This window comes from Rhinatrema bivittatum, chromosome 2 (assembly GCF_901001135.1).
Source record: "Rhinatrema bivittatum chromosome 2, aRhiBiv1.1, whole genome shotgun sequence".
Taxonomy (NCBI): domain Eukaryota; kingdom Metazoa; phylum Chordata; class Amphibia; order Gymnophiona; family Rhinatrematidae; genus Rhinatrema; species Rhinatrema bivittatum.
Window position 1 is genome coordinate 430,384,421 of NC_042616.1, and position 20,869 is coordinate 430,405,289.

General features: G+C 46.4%; 1 protein-coding gene across 1 annotated transcript in view; it reads right to left on the reverse strand.

Moving 5' to 3' along the window:
* Window positions 1–20,414, reverse strand: part of LOC115084906 (serpin B4-like) — a 93,233-nt gene extending 72,819 nt beyond the window's left edge. Inside the window, exon 1 of the mRNA XM_029590314.1 lies at window positions 20,313–20,414. The gene's annotated coding sequence lies outside the window, so the exon portion shown is untranslated. The remainder of the gene's footprint in view (window positions 1–20,312) is intronic.
* Window positions 20,415–20,869: the final 455 nt, after the last annotated feature.

Sequence of the window (20,869 nt, forward strand, 5' to 3'; positions counted from 1 at the left end):
TTACACTGGTATTCTTGTGGATGAGGACAGTAAGGTGCTAGCTTGTCAGGTTGTGCAGATAGAATCCCACCTGTTCAAGACCTGTACATATAACACATCTATATAAAGTGTTCTGTGATGGCATTCAGCATTCAAGCCATTTTCTCTTCCATGAGGTTTTGCCTCAGCTAAGGTCCGGTTGTTATTTCCAGGCAGGACAATTCTTCATCAGGTGTTTAACCTCATGGTGGTGATGCCTTAGTTTGCATTGCAGTGGTGTTATTTTGTGGTTAATCTCATTCTGTCAGGTGAAGTCAGGTATCGTTAGTACATACCCAGTAATACTGTGGTCTTGACACCATCGCTATGGTTTTACACCATGCATTCTAATCACTCTGTGTTCACCAATACAGACATTAAGATCTTCTGGCAGATCCTTTGCACTATATAATAGCAATTATGTTTCTTATTGCGAGATCTTTAGACCCATCGCTATGCATTTTGACAGATCTATTCTTCCAAATTACATAACTGTGCATGGCCATTTTACACTCACTTAAATAAAATAGAGATTTGCCTTATTTACTTTTGATTCAGTCCAGCGCTAGGCTCTTGCTTTTCTCCCCACCAAGGGGGTCTTCCATTTGGATACTCGACACTGAAGGGTAGCAGAGATGTATATGCATTGGTGGATCTTTTCCTCATTCCTTCAGTTACTCATTCTCAAGGGTGAATTCAGGTGTAGTTAGCCTGCACTCCGGGTCTAGTATTTAGGGCAGATAGGCAAGCTATACAAGTTCCTAGTAAAGCCACACAAGACCATTGCTGCTGCATTACCATATCTTTGGATTTCCACCATGCCTTCCAAATTCTCTCTCTATGGGTCATACAGCCTTGATATCTTCCCGCTGTTTCCTGTGGCTCATGACTACCACAAAGTCCATTGACTCATCAATCTGCTTTTAGAGAGTGCTATTTCTTGCACATCTCATAATGTATTTGTGATCAACTCAGCTTACTGATAATGCTTTGCTTTCGACCTGGGGCATACTGCTGTTTGATATAGGACCTTTGGACATGTGGTCTGGGTTAAGTGCATCCTTTTTTTTTTATCAGGCGGAGGTGAATTGTGACATCAAACTGTGGTATTACATCCAGTGGCGAGATGTTGATTGGCCTCTTTTCCTCCTGCTGTGGTATATTTTCGACAAGCACAAAGCTGGAGATCCTGTAGCACTGCTGTTGATCTCATGCTCCATCCCACTGCTCATCACTGCTTTGTTTTGCCAAGTGTCTCGGTTCATAAGATAAAGGTGCAACACTAGCACAGAAAAAGCAGTCGCTCTGTGCCATTGCTTTGCCATCCCTTAAAGTGTGTGTGTGTGTGTGGGGGGGGGGGGGGGGTGGAGGCCTTATATTGTACATAAGTGTGAAGTATGGGCTTGTTATGGGGATGAGAGGTGATGATAGCAATTGTGGATGGGACCTTGACAGGTTCATGACAATATATAATAGGCATTATTGTTACTGAATAGGGGCATTTGCTTGTGTTGGTGCTGACCAGTAATATCCTCACTGGTGTTGGATGGGCCTTTTATCTTAGCAGCAGTATACAGTGAGCCTTGTTATCTCAGCAGCAATGGACGGTTTGTTTACAGCAAATACTGTTACTTCACCAAGGTCTTTTTAGCTATGTGCAGCATAACAATGAAGATATTTATTTATTTATTTATTTATTTATTTATTTATTTAACAGTTTTATATACCGACCTTCATAGTAAATAACCATATCGGATCGGTTTACAATTAACAAGAATAAAACTGGGGTAACTATTCAAGTAAACGAAAGATAAACAGTAGGTAGGAATGAGTCAAAGTTACAATCAACAGGGAAGAGAACTTGGAGGCTTGCAACAAGCTGGAAAGAAGATAACTGCAGCTAGGCTGGAAGAGAGTCCATGGCAAGTGAGGTGCCACCATCATGGACTTGTGGTAGAGCTGACCATGCCCTGGAGCACATGGCAAGTGCAATGTTTGAAAGCTGGCCAGGCAGAAAATAACAAGTAGCAGGATATTCCTGATCCCATGTTGCATTAGAAGGTGACAGCTTACTAAGTTGCCTGTCAAGTTTTCAGATTTAATGGCTGGGATTTGCCAGTTTACCACCCCAAAAAAATGTGTTGGCATGCTTAATAAGTGACATCTGCTCCTTTACATTGCACCACAGAGAAATTCATCAGTAATGAAACAGCAAAGCAAGATAACCTTAAAGGTAAGACTTCAATGGTCCTGCATTTCCAATGCATTACATTGCTGTAGCATGATACTTATTGAGCATTTGTGAATTGAAATTCGGCAGAAGAGGCGTGGTCACCCTTGGGAATTGAGAATATGTTTAATAATCAAATTGTTGATTGCAATTGACCTATGCTGCAGCCATATCCACCCAATAAAGATCTTTTTTTCCGAATAATGGCATGTCAGAGTTCTCTCTTACAAACGTGATAAGAAACACTGGAATGGGTGGAAGGTGTGGGGAATAGGTAAGAGGAAGTGGTTGCACCTGAGATGGTTGCAGAGCGTGGTCAGAGCTTAATTTGTGGAGGAACAATCTGAAATGTAGGTATGGCACTTCTTTTCAGGCTTAATAGGTAGAGCAGCATGGGTGTTCTTCTCCAGCTCCTGCCCTCCAGATAGTCTTCAGGGAAGAGAACAGGAGGGGTGAGCCTGGAGCAGAAAGAGAAGAAAGCAGCCATTCTGATGCCTAATTCTTCTCCTTCTTTCTTGCTCACCCATCCTCCCTCTGCCTCCTGTATTGCAGGGAACAAAAGGGGAAGGGGTGATACTGAAGCAGATTCTGCAGAATAAAGAACAGACACAAAAAGGGGTTGAATTAGCACGTTTGAAAGTTTTGAGCAGTAGTGCTAATTGTCAATGCTTCAATCCTGGCCTTGATGAATGCACTACTGCTCACAAGTTTCAAATTTATGCTAATTCAACCCCTTTTTGTGTCCATTACTGAGGCTTAATTTCTGGCAGAGTAACCCAGAGTGGACTTCTGCCACCTTTTTTTCTGGGATCCAAGATTGTGGAACAGAGCCAACAGTATAATTCAATTCTGGCTCCCCAGTGGAAACCAGGGGAGCCAGAAGTTGCGTTTGTTATTTATGCCCCCCAACTCCAGACATTGGAGGAAGCAGAGAGTGCGCTCAGCCGAGTACGCTGTTTAACCCGCAGATTGACACGTGTTATATATAAGCTCTACCTAATCCCCTTATGCAATAAGGGGATTAGCATCTAAACAACGCATGTCCAATGCGCGACGAAACCAAAAGCGCTCATAACATGCAAATGCATGTTGATGAGGCTATTAGCAATCACCTGCAATGAAAAAAAATATGTGTCTAAGATGCACATTTTTACACTTAAAAATTAACATCTGCCTAGAGCCGGCATTAATTGCTGAACACTGTCAAAGGTTATACAGAAAAGCAGAAAATACTGCTTTCTGTACATCCTCCTACTTAATATCGTTGTGATATTAAGTAGGAGGAACAAAATCTTAAAACAAATTAAAAAAAAAAGTTTTTAAAAAGTGCCTATGGTCGGATTCAGGAAATGGATTCTCACCTAACAAGCATCCATTTCCTGAACCCCTGGCTGTGCACCGATTAGGAAAATGGACGTTGATAAATTCAGCGTCCGTTTTCTAAACCGGCGGACAGCTGATCACTCGCAGGCTCCTGTAGTCAAGGAGGTGCTAGAGGCGCGTAAGCGACCTTAGCACCTCTTTGACAAAGCAATCCCTAATTTAAATATTGCATGGTGTCCCCAGGAGGGATGCCTGGGGGCATGTTAGGAAAGCGGGCACTGAGTTCTTCAGTGCCTGCTTTCAGCATATTTTAATTGCATCGGTCCCAGAAAGTGTTAAAGATGCTTACCCTCAGATGAGGGCAGCCACATGGCTTTGATGTTTGTACAATTTCCTAACACAATTGAGGCAGTGAAGAAGAACAGCCAAAGCCAAAAAGACATGGGGTGAATGCCTGTCAGTCCCATTGCCACTTTTGAGTGTTTTGGCTTCCTTTTTATCATGCCATCATCCTAGGCTCTGCCACCTCTGCTGATGGTGACCATATTGGTGAAGGTGAAAGGGCTAAGACAGTGAATGAGGGGATGTGCAGAAAGGGGAAATAAGTGAAGAGATTAGAGGGAGGGAAAGGAGAATGAGTGAGGTGATGTAGTGAGGCAAGAGAGTGAGTGAAATAATCAGAAGGAGGGGAGGGCAAAAGAGTGAGTGATGGGATTGGAGGGGCTATGGGTTTTTTATGGGAGAGGACGAAAGAGTAAGTCAGGGGATCTTAGGTTCAGTGGTTATGAATGAAGGGATCAGAGAGTCTATGAGATATGAGTGAAATAAGAGTGAGGGCCAGTCTGCGAGTGAAGTAATTGGAGTGTGTGGAGAAAGAGTGAATGAGGGGAGGGGATAGGAATGGATGTGGTAAGGGAGGGAAAGAGAAGGGAGTGAGTGAGGAGAAGACACTGTATTTCCCCCTTCTTTCCACACCCAAGGAGGCACAAAACAGACCATGCCTTTGAATTTCAGTCCAAGGAAACTGTTACAGATCCGGCTCCTGTGCAACCTCCCCTCCACCAGAGGACCCTGATGAGCCCTGTTCTGAATTGTAACTCTCCAGCACGTTCCTGGTTTTTTTGCTCAGCCAGTTCTATAGCCTCTGCTCACCAGCTGAGCTCCTTGAGCACACTTCCCTGGCTGGCCAAGCTCCTCTCGCCTGCTTGCACCACACCCAGACTCCAGCATTATTTAACCTAGTCTGTCCCTTACCTCAATAATTTGGCATCAAGTTCCTTTGTACTCTTTACGCTAGCCACTTCTGCCTTATGGCATTCTAAGGCCTCATGGACTCCTGGCCTTCTGATCTCTGTTTTGCCTTACCTTGTTCTTTGGCCTTGGGCCTTCTGACTTTAGCTTTCCTTGTCTTTGCCTTGTGTCCTCTGGGCCTTTGGGCCCTTCCTTGTTTGGGCCTTCCCTGACCTCTGGCCTAGCCCTAAGGGCTCCCTAGGTATCTTCCTGACTCTAGGCTTCTCTCTTATCCCTGAACTCAGGCCTAACCCTGAGGCTTCCCCAGGTATCTTCCTGACTCTAGGCTTCTCTCTTATCCCTGAACTCAGGCCTAACCCTGAGGCTTCCCCAGGTATCTTCCTGACTCTAGGCTTCTCTCTTATCCCTGAACTCAGGCCTAACCCTGAGGCTTCCCCAGGTATCTTCCTGACTCTAGGCCTCTTCTGTCTTGCCCCTGAGGCCTTTCTTGTCTACACTGCCTTCAGGGTTTATGTTTCATGTTCTGTGTTCTCCAGTCTGTTCCTGTGTTCCAGTTCACTCTTACCTCCATGCAGTTCCAGTCCAGCCTGCACTCCATTCCTAGTCTGAACAGCCTGTCTTGCTCCAGTCTCACCAGACCATCCAAGTCTAGCCATAGTCTCGTCCTGCCATCCTGCCCCACTCCGGAGATTGTGTCCACCATGATCTTGCAGCAATGGAGCCACAACAAGATGCCAAAACCAAACATTGCTTCCAGGAGTGGGTTCAGGACTCTGAACCAGCCTGGTGAGTCTGCATTTAATTCAGGCAATAATATCTTCACAGTTGACCAGTATTTTTCCTGCACTACCTGTCTGACTTTGAACCCTCTACACTATTCTGAATGCATAGCGTGTCAGTTTCCCAACCATAATTCTTGGACATGCAATGGGTGTAAATGATAAACAACTTTTCGTTTCCCCACTGTGATTCTCCTAACCCAAGCTGGTGGAGCTCTACTTGTATTCCCAGCTATATCCCTCCAGAGAGACTCTGCCCCATCTGTGGGGCCACAAAGCCAGTTCTAAAAAGGACCAGAGCGCTTTTAAAACCAGAGCTTGGGCCAGGAGAAAAATTAATCCAGGCTATCTGTGTGCAGACTGCTGCAAAGATTCTTAGTACAGCACCTCAGAAAACCCCAGTTTGCTTGACTAATTTAATTCCGTGCATAGTAAGTTAAATGCAGCCTATGGAGAGAAGAAATCACCTCCAACATTAAAACCCCTGGTCCTCACTTCCAGCATGGACTCTGTGAAACATGTTCCTTCAAGTAACCTTAACTCTATGTCAGTAAATCCAGACACAGAACCAGTACCAAGAGGAAAATCACTAATCAGTTCTGGAATTACAATTTTAAAACCTGCACCAACTATATCAGAAAACACTAGCACTAATCTTATTTGCAGAGATTCAATGCTTTCTCGCTTCTTCTTCAGACCTCCATTTACCCAAAGCAGCAGGATTATTTATCCTCTGCAGAACTCGGTCCTTTCTAGCTGCAAGCCAGTACCAGCAAACTATCTCCTCTGTGAAGCATCTGAGAATAGCATGTGTTTTTTCAAACAGAAAGCTATATATACCAGAACTACAGACCCAGGACCAGAAGAGGTTCAGTTGCAGTCAGCCCAGCAAAAAGCTCTCATCCAGCTGCAACTGACTCTGCAGTTAGCTCTCTTTCATCTGTAGCCAGTTTAGCTCTGCTGCCCCAGGAGGTGTCCAGTCAATCCGTGTGGCTGCTTCGGGAGCCCCAGTCACCCATGCTGCTCCAGGAGGAGCTACAGCCAGCAGGAGAAGCCTGCTTATAGTAAGTTCATTCAGCAGGAGATGCCTGCTCACAGCCTGTCTGCCCAGCAGGGGACACTTCATCTAAGCCAGTCCACTTATCAGGGGGCGCTTCGTCTCAGCCAGTCCACTCAAGAGAGTGTATCTGTCTTCAGCCAATCTGCCCAGCAAAGGACCCCTAGAAGAAATGGGACCCAGGAAAAGGGGGTCTTAAGGGGCGGGGGTACAGAGGACCACAGTGAAGTTCTGATAAGTACTCTCCAGCACTTCCTTGGCTTAGTGCCTCAGCCAGTCCTTCAGCCTCCCCTCCACTAGGGGATCTCCTTGAGCACACTTCCCTGGCTGGCCAAGCTTCTCCTGCCTGCTTGAACCATACCTAGACTCCAGCATTACTTAACCCAGTAAATCCCTTGCCTCAATGCTCTCATCCAGCTGCAACTGACTCTGCAGTTAGCTCTCTTTCATATGCAGCCAGTTTAGCTCTGCTGCCCCAGGAGGTGTCCAGTCAATCTGTGTGGCTGCTTCAGGAGCCCTAGTCACCCATGCTGCTTCAGGAGGAGCTACAGCCAGCAGGAGAAGCCTGCTTATATTGTTCATTCAGCAGGAGATGCCTGCTCATAGCCTGTCTGCCCAGCAGGGGACACTTCATCTAAGCCAGTCCACTTATCGGGGGTGCTTCATCTCAGCCAGTCCTTCAGGGACACAGTAGCCAAGTCCCAAATTCAGACTGGCAGCCCTGGTGCTGCCTTGGAGGAAGAAGGTCTCATGATTGGAGAGCATCAACCTGGTGTAGCAGGAAAGGATACTGTAGCAAGGACCTGCTCTCCAGGTGATGCACTGTCCTTTCGTACCAAGGATATCTCCCCAAGGCCTACTGCCCAGGAGGGAAGGGATAGGTTGGCCGTCATAGTTGGTGATTCAATTATTAGGAATGTAGACAGCTGGGTGGCTGGTGAGCGTGAGGATCACCTGGTAACATGTCTACCTGGTGCGAAGGTGGCGGACTTCACACGCCACCTAGATAGGATTTTAGACAGTGCTGGGGAGGAGCCAGCTGTCGTGGTACATGTAGGCACCAACGACATAGGAAAATGTGGGAGGGAGGTTCTGGAAGCCAAATTTAGGCTATTAGGTAGAAAACAAATCCAGAACCTCCAGGGTAGTATTCTCTGAAATGCTCCCTGTTCCACATGCAGGTCACCAGAGGCAGGCAGAGCCCCGGAGTCTCAATGCATGGATGAGACGATGGTGCAAGGAAGAGGGATTCAGTTTTGTTAGGAACTGGGGAACCTTTTGGGGAAGGGGGAGTCTCTTCCGAAGGGATGGGCTCCACCTTAACCAGGGTGGAACCAGACTGCTGGCGCTAACCTTTAAAAAGGAGATAGAGCAGCTTTTAAACTAGAACAAAGGGGAAAGCTGACAGTCACTCAGCAGTGCATGGTTCAGAGAGAGGTATCTACAAAGGATACTAATGGTGCATTAGAATTAGGGCATCCCGACAGTGAGGTTCCAATAATAAGAAAAGTAGTCCAAGTGTCTGTAACTAAAAACTCACCTAAGCTAAAAAATTCTAACTTATCCCTATCAATTAAAAAGCAGAATGAAAATACAAACAAAAAACAAACTTTGAAATGTTTGTATGCTAATGCCAGAAGTCTAAGAAGTAAGATGGGAGAATTAGAATGTATAGCAGTGAATGATGACATAGACTTAATTGGCATCTCAGAGACATGGTGGAAGGAGGACAATCAATGGGACAGTGCTATACTGGGTTACAAATTATATCGCAATGACAGAGAGGAACACCCGGGAGGCATGGTGGTGCTTTATGTCTGGGATGGCTTAGAGTCCAACAGGATAAACATCCTGCACGAGATTAAATGCACAATTGAATCTTTATGGGTAGAAATCCCTTGTGTGTCAGGGAAGACTATAGTGATAGGAGTATTCTACCATCCACCTGGTCAAGATGGTGAGACTGACTGTGAAATGCTAAGAGAAATTAGGGAAGCTAACCAAATTGGTAGTGCGGTAATAATGGGAGACTTCAATTACCCCAATATTGACTGGGTAAATATATCATCGGGACACGCTAGAGAGATAAAGTTCCTGGATGGAATAAATGATAGCTTTATGGAGCAATTGGCTCAGGAACCGACGAGAGAGGGAGCAATTTTAGATCTAATTCTCAGTGGAGAATAGTAGGGATGTGCACACCAAAAGTTTATGTTCATAAGTCCATAAGTCGAAAGGGGGGGGGGGGTCAATTTCGGTCAATATGGACATATGGAGAATTCCATAAGTTGAGTCTATGTCCATACATGCAAATAAAAATTTAAACCCCTCACCCTCCTTAATTCCCCCCCCCAAGACTTACCAAAACTCCCTGGTGGTACAGCAGGGAGTCAGGACGCCATTTCTGAACTCCTTTGCGAGGAGCACATGACGTCGGCATCACGTCGGAGTGGCGCGGCGTCACGTGATTCCCCGCTCGTTCACTCCGGGACTTTTGGCCAGCTTGGGGGGGTCAGGAGGCCCCCCCAAGCTGGCCAAAAGTTCCTTTTGGGTGCAACGAGGGTCCCGGAGCGAACTCCTTTGCGAGGAGCACGTGACGTCGGCGTCACGTCGGAGTGACGCGGCGTCACGTGATTCCCCGCGCGTTCGCTCCGGGACTTTTGGCCAGCTTGGGGAGGTCAGGAGGCCCCCCCAAGCTGGCCAAAAGTTCCTTTTGGGTGCAACGAGGGTCCCGGAGCGAACTCCTTTGCGAGGAGCACGTGATGTCGGCGTCACGTCGGAGTGGCGCGGCGTCACGTGATTCCCCGCTCGTTCGCTCCGGGACTTTTGGCCAGCTTGGGGGGGGTCAGGAGGCCCCCCCAAGCTGGCCAAAAGTTCCTTTTGGGTGCAACGAGGGTCCCGGAGCGAACTCCTTTGCGAGGAGCACGTGACGTCGGCGTCACGTCGGAGTGACGCGGCGTCACGTGATTCCCCGCGCGTTCGCTCCGGGACTTTTGGCCAGCTTGGGGAGGTCAGGAGGCCCCCCCAAGCTGGCCAAAAGTTCCTTTTGGGTGCAACGAGGGTCCCGGAGCGAACTCCTTTGCGAGGAGCACGTGATGTCGGCGTCACGTCGGAGTGGCGCGGCGTCACGTGATTCCCCGCTCGTTCGCTCTGGGACTTTTGGCCAGCTTGGGGGGGGTCAGGAGGCCCCCCCAAGCTGGCCAAAAGTTCCTTTTGGGTGCAACGAGGGTCCCGGAGCGAACTCCTTTGCGAGGAGCACGTGACATCGGCGTCACGTCGGAGTGACGCGGCGTCACGTGATTCCCTGCGCGTTCGCTCCGGGACTTTTGTCCAGCTTGGGGGGGTCAGGAGGCCCCCCCCAAGCTGGCCAAAAGTTCCTTTTGGGTGCAACGAGGGTCCTGGAGCGAACGCGCGGGGAATCACGTGACGCCGCGTCACTCCGACGTGACGCCGGCATCACGTGCTCCTCGCAAAGGAGTTCGCTCCGGGACCCTCGTTGCACCCAAAAGGAACTTTTGGCCAGCTTGGGGGGGTCAGGAGGCCCCCCCAAGCTGGCCAAATGTTCCTTTTGGGTGCAACGAGGGTCCCGGAGCGAACGCACGGGGAATCACGTGACGCCGCGTCACTCCTACATGACGCCAACGTCACGTGCTCCTCGCAAAGGAGTTCAGAAATGGCGTCCTGACTCCCTGCTGTACCACCAGGGAGTTTTGGTAAGTCTTGGGGGGGGATTAAGGAGGGTGAGGGGTTTAAATTTTTATTTAGGATCAACAATCGCGATTTCCAACGTATTCAACATAGCTATGTTGAATAAGTTGGAAATCCGATCGTTTTCACCTCATCACTTTTTTAAGTTAAAAAAAAAAAGAAGTTGCGTTTTACATTTAAGTTCAAAACGAATGCACACCCCTAGAGAATAGGATTTGATGAGAGAGGTAACGGTGGTGGGGCCGCTTGGCAATAGTTATCATAATATGATCAAATTTGATTTAATGACTGGAAGGAGGACAGTAAGAAAATCTACTTTGATAAAATGCGAAAAATAGAAAAAAACTGAAAGGAGTATCTACAAAAGTAAAAAGTGTGCAAGAGGCGTGGTCATTGTTAAAAATATCATCCTAGAAGCACAATCCAGATGTATTCCACACATTAAGAAAGGTGGAAAGAAGGCAAAACGATTACCGGCATGGTTAAAAGGGGAGGTGAAAAAAGCTATTTTAACCAAAAGATCTTCATTCAAAAATTAGAAGAAGCATCGAACAGAAGAAAATAGGACAATGCATAAACGTTGGCAAGTTAAATGTAAGACATTGATAAGACAGGCTAAGAGAGAATTTGAAAAGAAGTTGGCTGTAGAGGCAAAAACTCACAGTAAAAACTTTTTAAAATATGTCCAAAGCAGAAAGCCTGTGAGGGAGTCAGTTGGACCGTTAGATAATCGAGGGGTTAAAGGGGCACTTAGAGAAGATAAGGCCATTGCGGAAAGATTAAATTATTTCTTTACTTCGGTATTTACTGAAGAGGATGTTGGGGAGGTACCCATACTGTGGAAGGTTTTCATGGGTTTTCATGGGTAATGGTAATGATTCAGATGGACTGAACCAAATCACAGTGAACCTAGAAGATGTGGTAGACCTGATTGACAAACTTAAGTGTAGTAAATCATCTGGACCGGATGGTATAGACCCCAGAGTTCTGAAGGAACTAAAAAATGAAATTTCAGACCTATTAGTAAAAATTTGTAACCTGTCATTAAAATCATCCATTGTAACTGAAGACTGGAGGATAGCTAATGTAACCCCCATATTTAAAAAGGGCTCCAGGGGCGATCCAGGAAATTACAGACTGGTTAGCCTGACTTCAGTGCCAGGAAAAGTAATGGAAAGTATTCTAAACATCAAAATCACAGAACATATAGAAAGACATGTTTTAATGGAACAAAGTCAGCATGGCTTTACTCAAGGCAAGTCTTGCCTCACAAATCTGCTTCACTTTTTTATTTATTTTATTTATTTAATTTCTTTTCCTATACCGATGCTCAAGACTAGGTCTTATCGTACCGGTTTACAATGTAACTGAGGGGAAACCAATTAACATCAAGGTAGAAAGTAAAGTTACATTAAACAGGGAGCATAAAACCTGGGCAATGGAAGAAAGTGCAGAATTTAAACTAAGAAACAATTAGAGAGAGATAACTATATAAATCAACAAAAACTGTAAGATACAAAACATAGGTTTGTCCTAGGCAGTTGTTAGCCTGGTATGTCCAGAGGGAGAAGGAAAGGGTGAGGTTGGGTGGGGGGAAGGGATAGGGGAGGGGAGGGGAGTGAGAGTCAGTGATGGTTGAGGAGATCCTTCAGCGGTAGGCTTCTGCGAAAAGCCAGGTTTTCAATTTCTTTCTGAAAGTTGAATGGCATTGTTCTTGGCGTAAGTCTTGTGGAAGTGAATTCCAATGTAGTGGACCTGCTGTTGAAAGAGCTCGCTTGTGAATAGTGTTGTGGACCGATGATTTGTTGGGGGGGGCCTTGAGCGAACCTTTGTAGGCAGTTCTGATCGGTCTTGCGGAAGTATGTAATTCAAGTGGGAAGGTGAGTTGGAGAGTGGATTGCTGGTAGACTGATTTGTGGATGATGGTGAGAGCCTTGAAAAGTATTCTATATTGGATGGGCAGCCAGTGTAGAATTTTTAGTATTGGTGTGATATGGTCCTTGCGACGAGTGTTTGTAAGGATCCTAGCCGCTGCGTTTTGCAGCATCTGAAGAGGTTTGGTGGACGAAGCAGGCAGACCAAGTAATAGAGCATTACAATAGTCGATCTTTGAAAACAGTATGGCTTGAAGCACCGAACGGAAATCCTTGAAGTGTAAGAGCGGTCTAAGTTGCTTCAGGACCTGTAGCTTGAAGAAGCATTCTTTGGTTGTGGCGTTAATGAATTTTTTGAAATTCATTCTAGAGTCAAGGGTGGCCCCAAGATCTCTGACCTGGTTTGCTAATGGGATGCTAGCATTATTTGCGAGGGGGTTGTTGTCACAAGGGGAGATAACCAGTAGTTCCGTTTTGGAAGTATTTAGGACCAAATTGAGACTCGAGAGCAGAAGGTTTATGGCGTGTAAGCAGTTGTTCCAGAAATTTAGAGTAGAGATGGGGTCTGAAATGGGGATTATGATTTGTACATCGTCCGCGTATATAAAGTGGGTGAGATTGAGACTATTGAGTAGCTGGCATAAAGGGAGTAGATATATATTGAACAGGGTAGGGGAAAGAGACGAACCCTGAGGTACACCTTGGTTTGATGGAATGGAGTGAGATTCTTTGTCATTTATTTTGACTTTGTAGTGTCTGTTGTTCAGAAAGGATGTGAACCAGAGCAGTGCAGAGCCGGATATGCCTATTTCCATTAAGCGGTTAATGAGGATATTGTGGTTTACCGTGTCGAACGCGGCAGAGATGTCGAGAAGGGCTAGCAGGTAAGATTGTCCCTTGTCAAGGCCCATCAGGATGTTGTCCGTTAGAGAAAGAAGGAGGGATTCTGTGTTTAGGCGTTTCCTGAATCCGAATTGAGAGGGGTAGAGAATATTGTGGGAGTCAAGGTAGTCTGTGAGTCGGATGTTGACAAGCTTTTCCATTAGCTTGGCTATAAAAGGTAGGTTTGCAATGGGGCGGAAGTTTGCAGGGTCGGCTGGGTCCAGGTTGGGTTTTTTAAGTAAGGGTTTAAGTGAAGCAATTTTTAAGGAGTCCGGGACCGATCCTTGATTGAGGGAGCAATTTATGATGTCTGCCAGCGGTTTAGCAATGGTGTTAGGGATGGTGAGAAGTAGTTTGGTCGGTATTTGGTCCAGAGGATGAGTGGAAGGTTTCATTTTCTTGATTATTGATTCAATTTCCAGGGAGGATGTCTGTTCAAGAATTTCTAGTGACGGTCTGTGGATATTTGGTGGAGGGTTATTAGTTGCGAGGCTTAATGGTTGCGAAGGGTTTGGAGCCATGTTAGTTGAAGCCAGGGGGGCAAGAAGGTTTTTGATTTTGTTATCAAAAAAGATAGCCAACTCTGTAGATTTGTTCTGGGCTTCTTCTTCTGGGATGGTGAGGGGCATAGGTGTGGTAAGGGCAGCTACATATGAGAACAGAGTTTTAGGGTCATATAAGAAGCCGTGTATTTTTTTGGCGTAGAAATCTCGTTTGGTGCGGGTAATGGATGTCCTATAGTAGCTCATTGCAGTTTTGTACGAAGCAAGTGAGGAAGGGGAGGAATCTTTCCGCCAGCGTTGTTCTTTGTGTTGTAGATCCTGTTTGAGTTTCCTTAGTTCGGTTGAGAACCAGGGTTTCTTGTTCGTGCGGGCTGGGTTGATAACTTTTGTTGTTACAGGGCAAATTCTGTTAGCTACTGAGTGTGTAATAGTTTGCCAGGAGTCCATAGCAGTATCCGCATCTGAGAAGTCCAGTTTAATTAGTTCTTCGGCCAGGCTGTTGTTGAGAGTGTCCATGGAACAGGGTTTCCTGAACTGGATCGAGGATTTAGTAACAATAGGGGTCAATGTTTGTTTTATATATAATTTTGTAGTTATCATCGAGTGATCTGACCAGGGGATGGGAGAGCAGGAAGGAGGGGTGATGGGCGAGATGGTTTCGTTAGTGAATATCAGGTCAAGCGTGTGGCCTGCCTTGTGTGTGGGGTTGTTTATAATTTGTTTGAATCCCATAGCCTGGAGAGAAAGGAGAAGAGCTTCGCAATTAGATGATAGGGTAGGGGAGTCAACATGGATGTTGAAGTCTCCTAAGATAATAGCCGGTGAGTTAGTGTTGATGTGTTTGGCTATGGTTTCGATGAGTGGAGAAGGGTCGGATTCTAGGAGCCCCGGGGGGGCGTAAATAAGGCAGACTTGAAGCTGGGAGGATTTGAATAGTCCGATTTCTAATTTGGTCGTCGATTTGAAGGCTTGTTGGGACAGTCTCAGTTCTTTTTTTGCTATTAACATTATTCCACCCCCTCTTTTTTTAGGTCTGGGGATAGAGAAGATGTCATATTGTTGTGTTGGCAACTGGTTAATAATTGCGGTGTCTGTGTTTTTTAGCCATGTTTCTGTAATGGCACAGATGTCCGGTTGGGTGTCCAGGAGGAGGTCGTTGAGCAAATGAGATTTTTTTGAGAGCGACTGGGAGTTGAAAAGGGTTAAGGTGATTAGAGATAATCCTAGGAATTGTGTTAGAGGGGAGATCATGATAGGAATCAGGGATCTCTTTGGTCGTGGATTGAGCACGGGTGTATTCACTCTGTGGGTGAGTAGGTGAGGGATGATCTGAATGGGGAAAGTTTGTAGCATGCTGTCTTTTTACGAAGAAATTGCAGGTGGATAAGATTGTTGGATGACTACTGGGTGTTGGAGTGGCTTGATGAGTGCTAGATGCTGGATTGACTGGAAGAATGCTGGATGCAGGGGTGACTAGAAGATTGCTAGAGGGATGGTGGAGTGACTGGACGAATGCTGGTTGCTGGAGTGACTGGATGAGTGCTGCTGGAGACTGGATGATTATTTGCTAGAGGGATGGTGGAGTGACTGGACGAATGCTGGTTGCTGGAGTGACTGGATGAGTGCTGCTGGAGACTGGATGAGCTGCTGGAAACTGGATGAGGGCTGCTGGAGACTGGATGAGCTGCTGGAGACTGGATGAGCTGCTGGAAACTGGATGAGTGCTGCTGGAGACTGGATGAGTGCTGCTGGAAACTGGATGAGCTGCTGGAAGCTGGATGAGCTGCTGGGAACTGGATGAGTGCTGCTGGAGACTGGATGAGCTGCTGGAGACTGGATGTGCTGCTGGGGGCTGAATGAGAGCTGCTGGGGGCTGAATGAGTGCTGCTGGGGGCTGAATGAGTGCTGCTGGAGACTGGATGAGCTGCTGGGGGCTGAATGAGTGCTGCTGGAGACTGGATGTGCTGCTGGAGGCTGAATGAGTGCTGCTGGAGTGGCTAATTAGTTTTAGTTTCGTTTTAGGTATCTTTGCTCTTTGCCCCCCGTCTCTCCTGCATGTCTCACCTCGAGTGTCTGGTGAGAAGGCTTTTGCCCCGGATGGGCCGCGCCGATCGCGCAAGCCTCGGCAGGGAGGAGGAGGAAGCGGTTGGGTGCAGGTGGGAGGCGGGATGTAGGCCGCCAAAATGATATATCTGGCAATAGATTCTTCCGCGGGTATGGCTCGGGACTTCCTCGGGGCTGTACGAAGGGGCGAAACAAAGGGGCTTGCCCCTTTGTTGCGCTCCTTCGGCGCGCGACGCTCGGCGCCGGACGTAATGCTGATTTAAAGCCCCTCAGGGCTGGCTCCTATTGGTGGAGCTGGATCGGGGGCGGGGCTCCCTTTCGGCGCGGTTTTTGAATTGTTTAGATGCGTCTTTAGGTTTTTTAAAGATGCAGTCTTTACTTATCTTTCTTTTGCCGCGTTATCGTCGCCGGGTTCCCCCGGGTGGGGAGAGTGAAGCCCAGACCTTCCCCCGGCGGGGCTCGGCGCCGGTTGCGCAGGCCTTCCCCGATCGTGGCAGATGAAGAGGAGGAAATGGCGCCGGACGTAATGCTGATTTAAAGCCCCTCAGGGCTGGCTCCTATTGGTGGAGCTGGATCGGGGGCGGGGCTCCCTTTCGGCGCGGTTTTTGAATTGTTTAGATGCGTCTTTAGGTTTTTTAAAGATGCAGTCTTTACTTATCTTTCTTTTGCCGCGTTATCGTCGCCGGGTTCCCCCGGGTGGGGAGAGTGAAGCCCAGACCTTCCCCCGGCGGGGCTCGGCGCCGGTTTGCGCAGGCCTTCCCCGATCGTGGCAGATGAAGAGGAGGAAATGGCGCCGGACGTAATGCTGATTTAAAGCCCCTCAGGGCTGGCTCCTATTGGTGGAGCTGGATCGGGGGCGGGGCTCCCTTTCGGAGCGGTTTTTGAATTGTTTAGATGCGTCTTTAGGTTTTTTAAAGATGCAGTCTTTACTTATCTTTCTTTTGCCGCGTTATCGTCGCCGGGTTCCCCCGGGTGGGGAGAGTGAAGCCCAGACCTTCCCCCGGCGGGGCTCGGCGCCGGTTGCGCAGGCCTTCCCCGATCGTGGCAGATGAAGAGGAGGAAATGGCGCCGGACGTAATGCTGATTTAAAGCCCCTCAGGGCTGGCTCCTATTGGTGGAGCTGGATCGGGGGCGGGGCTCCCTTTCGGCGCGGTTTTTGAATTGTTTAGATGCGTCTTTAGGTTTTTTAAAGATGCAGTCTTTACTTATCTTTCTTTTGCCGCGTTATCGTCGCCGGGTTCCCCCGGGTGGGGAGAGTGAAGCCCAGACCTTCCCCCGGCGGGGCTCGGCGCCGGTTGCGCAGGCCTTCCCCGATCGTGGCAGATGAAGGAGATAATAAACATGTGGATAAAGGTGAACCTGTAGATGTAGTGTACTTGGATTTTCAGAAGGCATTTGACAAAGTTCCTCAAGAGAGGCTTCTAGGAAAAATAAAAAGTCATGGGATAGGTGGCGATGTCCTTTCGTGGACTACAAACTGGCTAAAAGACAGGAAACAGAGAATAGGATTAAATGGACAATTTTCTCAGTGGAAGGGAGTGGGCAGTGGAGTGCCTCAGGGATCTGTATTGGGTCCCTTACTTTTCATTATATTTATAAATGATCTGGAAAGAAATACGACAAGTAAGGTAATCAAATTTGCGGATGATACAAAATTGTTCAGAGTAGTTAAATCACAAGCAGATTGTGATAAATTGCAGGAAGATCTTGTGAGGTTGGAAAATTGGACATCAAAATGGCAGATGAAATTTATTGTGGACATGTGCAAGGTGATGCATATAGGGAAAAATAACCCATGCTCTAGTTATGCAATGTTAGTTTCCATATTAGGTGCTACTACCCAAGAAAGAGATCTAGGCATCATAGTGGATAACATATTGAAATCGTCGGTTCAGTGTGCTGCGGCAGTCAAAAAAGCAAACAGAATGTTGGGAATTATTAGAAAGGGAATGGTGAATAAAACGGAAAATGTCATAATGCCTCTGTATCGCTCCATGGTGAGACCGCACCTTGAATACTGTGTATAATTCTGGTCGCCACATCTCAAAAAAGATATAATTGCGATGGAGAAGGTACAGAGAAGGGCAACCAAAATGATAAGGGAATGGAACAGCTTCCCTATGAGGAAAGACTAAAGAGGTTAGGACTTTTCAGCTTGGAGAAGAGACGACTGAGGGGGGATATGATAGAGGTGTTTAAAATCATGAGAGGTCTAGAACGGGTAGATGTGAATCGGTTTTTTACTCTTTCGGATAATAGAAAGACTAGGGGGCACTCCATGAAGTTAGCATGTGGCACATTTAAAACTAATCAGAGAAAGTTCTTTTTCACTCAACGCACAATTAAACTCTGGAATTTGTTGCCAGAAGATGAGGTTAATGCTGTTAGTATAGCTGTGTTTAAAAAAGAATTGGATAAGTTCTTGGAGGAAAAGTGCATTACCTGCTATTAATTAAGTTGACTTAACCACCACTATTACTAGCAACGGTAACATGGATTAGATTTAATCCATGGGTACTTGGCAGGTTCTTATGGCCTGGATTGGCCTCTGTTGGAAACAGGATGCTGGGCTTGATGGACCCTTGGTCTGACCCAGTATGGCATTTTCTTATCAAGTTCCTTTGTACTACTTACTCTAGCCATTTCTGCCTTGGGGTCTTATAAGGTCTTGTCTTGTTTTGCCTTGTGGCCTCCTGGCCTTCTGATCTCTGTTTTGCCTTGCCTTGTTCTTTGGCCTTGGACCTTATGACTTCAGCCTTCCTTGTCTTTGCCTTGTGGCCTCTGGGTCTTTGGATTTTTACTTGTTTGGGCCTTCCCTGACCTCTGGCCTAGCCCTGAGGCCTCCCTAGGTCTCTTGCTGACTCTAAGGCCTCTTCTGTCTTGCCCCTCGGAGCCTTTTTTGCCTATGCTGTCTTCAGGCTTTATGTTTCATGTTCTGTGTTATCCTTCTCTTGTCCTGACTTAGTCAATTCCAGTCCCTGTCTGAGTTCCAGTTTCACACTTACCTGCAGTCTGTTCCTGTGTTCCAGTTCACTCTTATCTCCACGCAGCTCCAGTCCATTCCTGAGCTCCTGCCCAGTCTCTAGTCCGTTCCCAAATTCTAGCCTATTCGCCACAGTCTGCCTTGCTCCAACGTCACCGGATCACCCATGTCTATCCCTAGTCTCATCATACCACCTGCGCCACTTCGGAGGTGGGGTCTACCACTCTCCTGCAGCAACTTAGCCATAACGGAAACTGTGAACAGCAGACAATGCACACTAAGGTACTCCCATATTCTAAGGAAGAGAAAAGCAAGCTATTCTGGCTTGATAAGGAGGCTTGTACCCTCCAGAAGTGGAAGAGCTACTGGAGAACAGAGGCACATTTATGGCTCTGGATAGTGGATCAGGATTACCAGCGCTGAGAGGAGTAGGGGGTTAGAGAGAGAAAGCCCCATTCTCTCTACTCAGATTCTCCTCCATACTCCAGTGATCCTCCATCCCCAGCCCCCACCAGTGCTTATCCCCCAGCCATACTTCACTCACCAGTGTTACTTGACCATGTTAAGAGTGTGAAGAGTGCATGTGTGAGAGAGAGTTCACACCTGGCCCTAATCAAACTCACTTCACCCACCCTCCCCATCACAGTTCTGCTTCCATTTTGTATACTAATTAACCCCTGCATTTGCAACAATAAGCAAAGTTTTCCTTATCAAAATAATTTATTTGGTTTTATAAGACTTTGACTTTTATCTGTGTATTTCAAGCTTCTTTTTTTATTTGGTTGTCATTCATTAAACGTTCACCTTTTTGATTAATAATGAGTAGTTTCTTCTTCTTGTGTATTACTCACAGAGTAAGAAATACTGATTTTCTGTTTTGTGTGTGTTCCTATAAAGTATTGATATTTACTTGCCATTTAGGGGGCAATAATCAAATGTTGGTACTGATGGCTCTCCTTGTATTTTTCTAGTTTCTATTTCTAGTTGCATTTCTATACTGCTCTTCACCAAGGACATCACAGATCTTAAGACAGGCTTAGATGACATTGCTTGGGAGGCGGGGTGGGGAGTGGAGTTTGACACTGTCTATACTCATGCAAAAAAAAGTGTGTGGAGTTAGGTGAGGGAGGGGAAAGTAAGCATGGAGATTTCATTCCCAAACCTCCAGGCATACTTTTCGGCATGCACTTTGCACCTGCTCCCATGCAGCTCCCAAATACCAGGATACTTTTGCACCCATGTAGTGCATGCCAGCCACATTTCCAAAGGGTAACTCTGTAAGGGGGTTTTCCCATTCAGAGAAGCTTGCAGTCCTGTGGAGAGAATAAAGATTGCCCTTTCCATATCTACTGCCTTTTTTCTGTTTCTATGCTTTTTTTTTTTTATTTGCCTTACAGCCTCTTCCTGTTCCTTTGGGCTTCCAGCTGAACTGGAACCTGCCTCGAGTAAAGCTGCGGCACAATGAGCCTTCATTCACAGCCTCCCAAGTGTTACACCCACATGTATTCCCTCTCAATCTACTGATCTATCTTTACACTTTATAACCTGGTTCCATCTCTTGCAATAAATATCGCATATTTTAAGAGTAAGTGTGATGATTGAAAATAGACATCTTAATATATGAATGATGCTTACAGTACCTTGTCTTCTCGCAGGAAAGTAGCAGATTGTCTCTTCAGCCTTACTTTTCCTGCTGTCTCCTCTCTGCTGAGATATAAAGCTTGTCTTGCTCCACTCCCTTTGGCACTTTTCCATGTTTCATATTCCTGACATCTGTAACTTCTGGAATGATGAAACATCTTTTGGCAGCAACTGCACCTCTGTTGCCACACCTGATCTGAGATGAGAAGATTTGTGGCATGTTATAATTAAACAATGGGCCAATCCAAATTTCATAATTTGTGTCTTGGAAGGTTAGAGATTTGGAACTATTTTTAAAGGATCTGATCCTTGTAATTTGCATGGATTAAATGGTCTTTTCTTGGCTATAGATAAGATTTAAGCTCCATTTGACAGGTAAGGACAAGAAAACGTAGCTTGTTAAATATGAAAAGAATACATTAACTTGAGCAACCATGACTACCCATCCTTCACTCCCAGCTCTTAACAGGAAATATCAATAACAATACAAAATCAGTGAATACCTATGACACATTGATCAAGTGAAATAATAAAGGCTCAGCTTTATTGATGATCT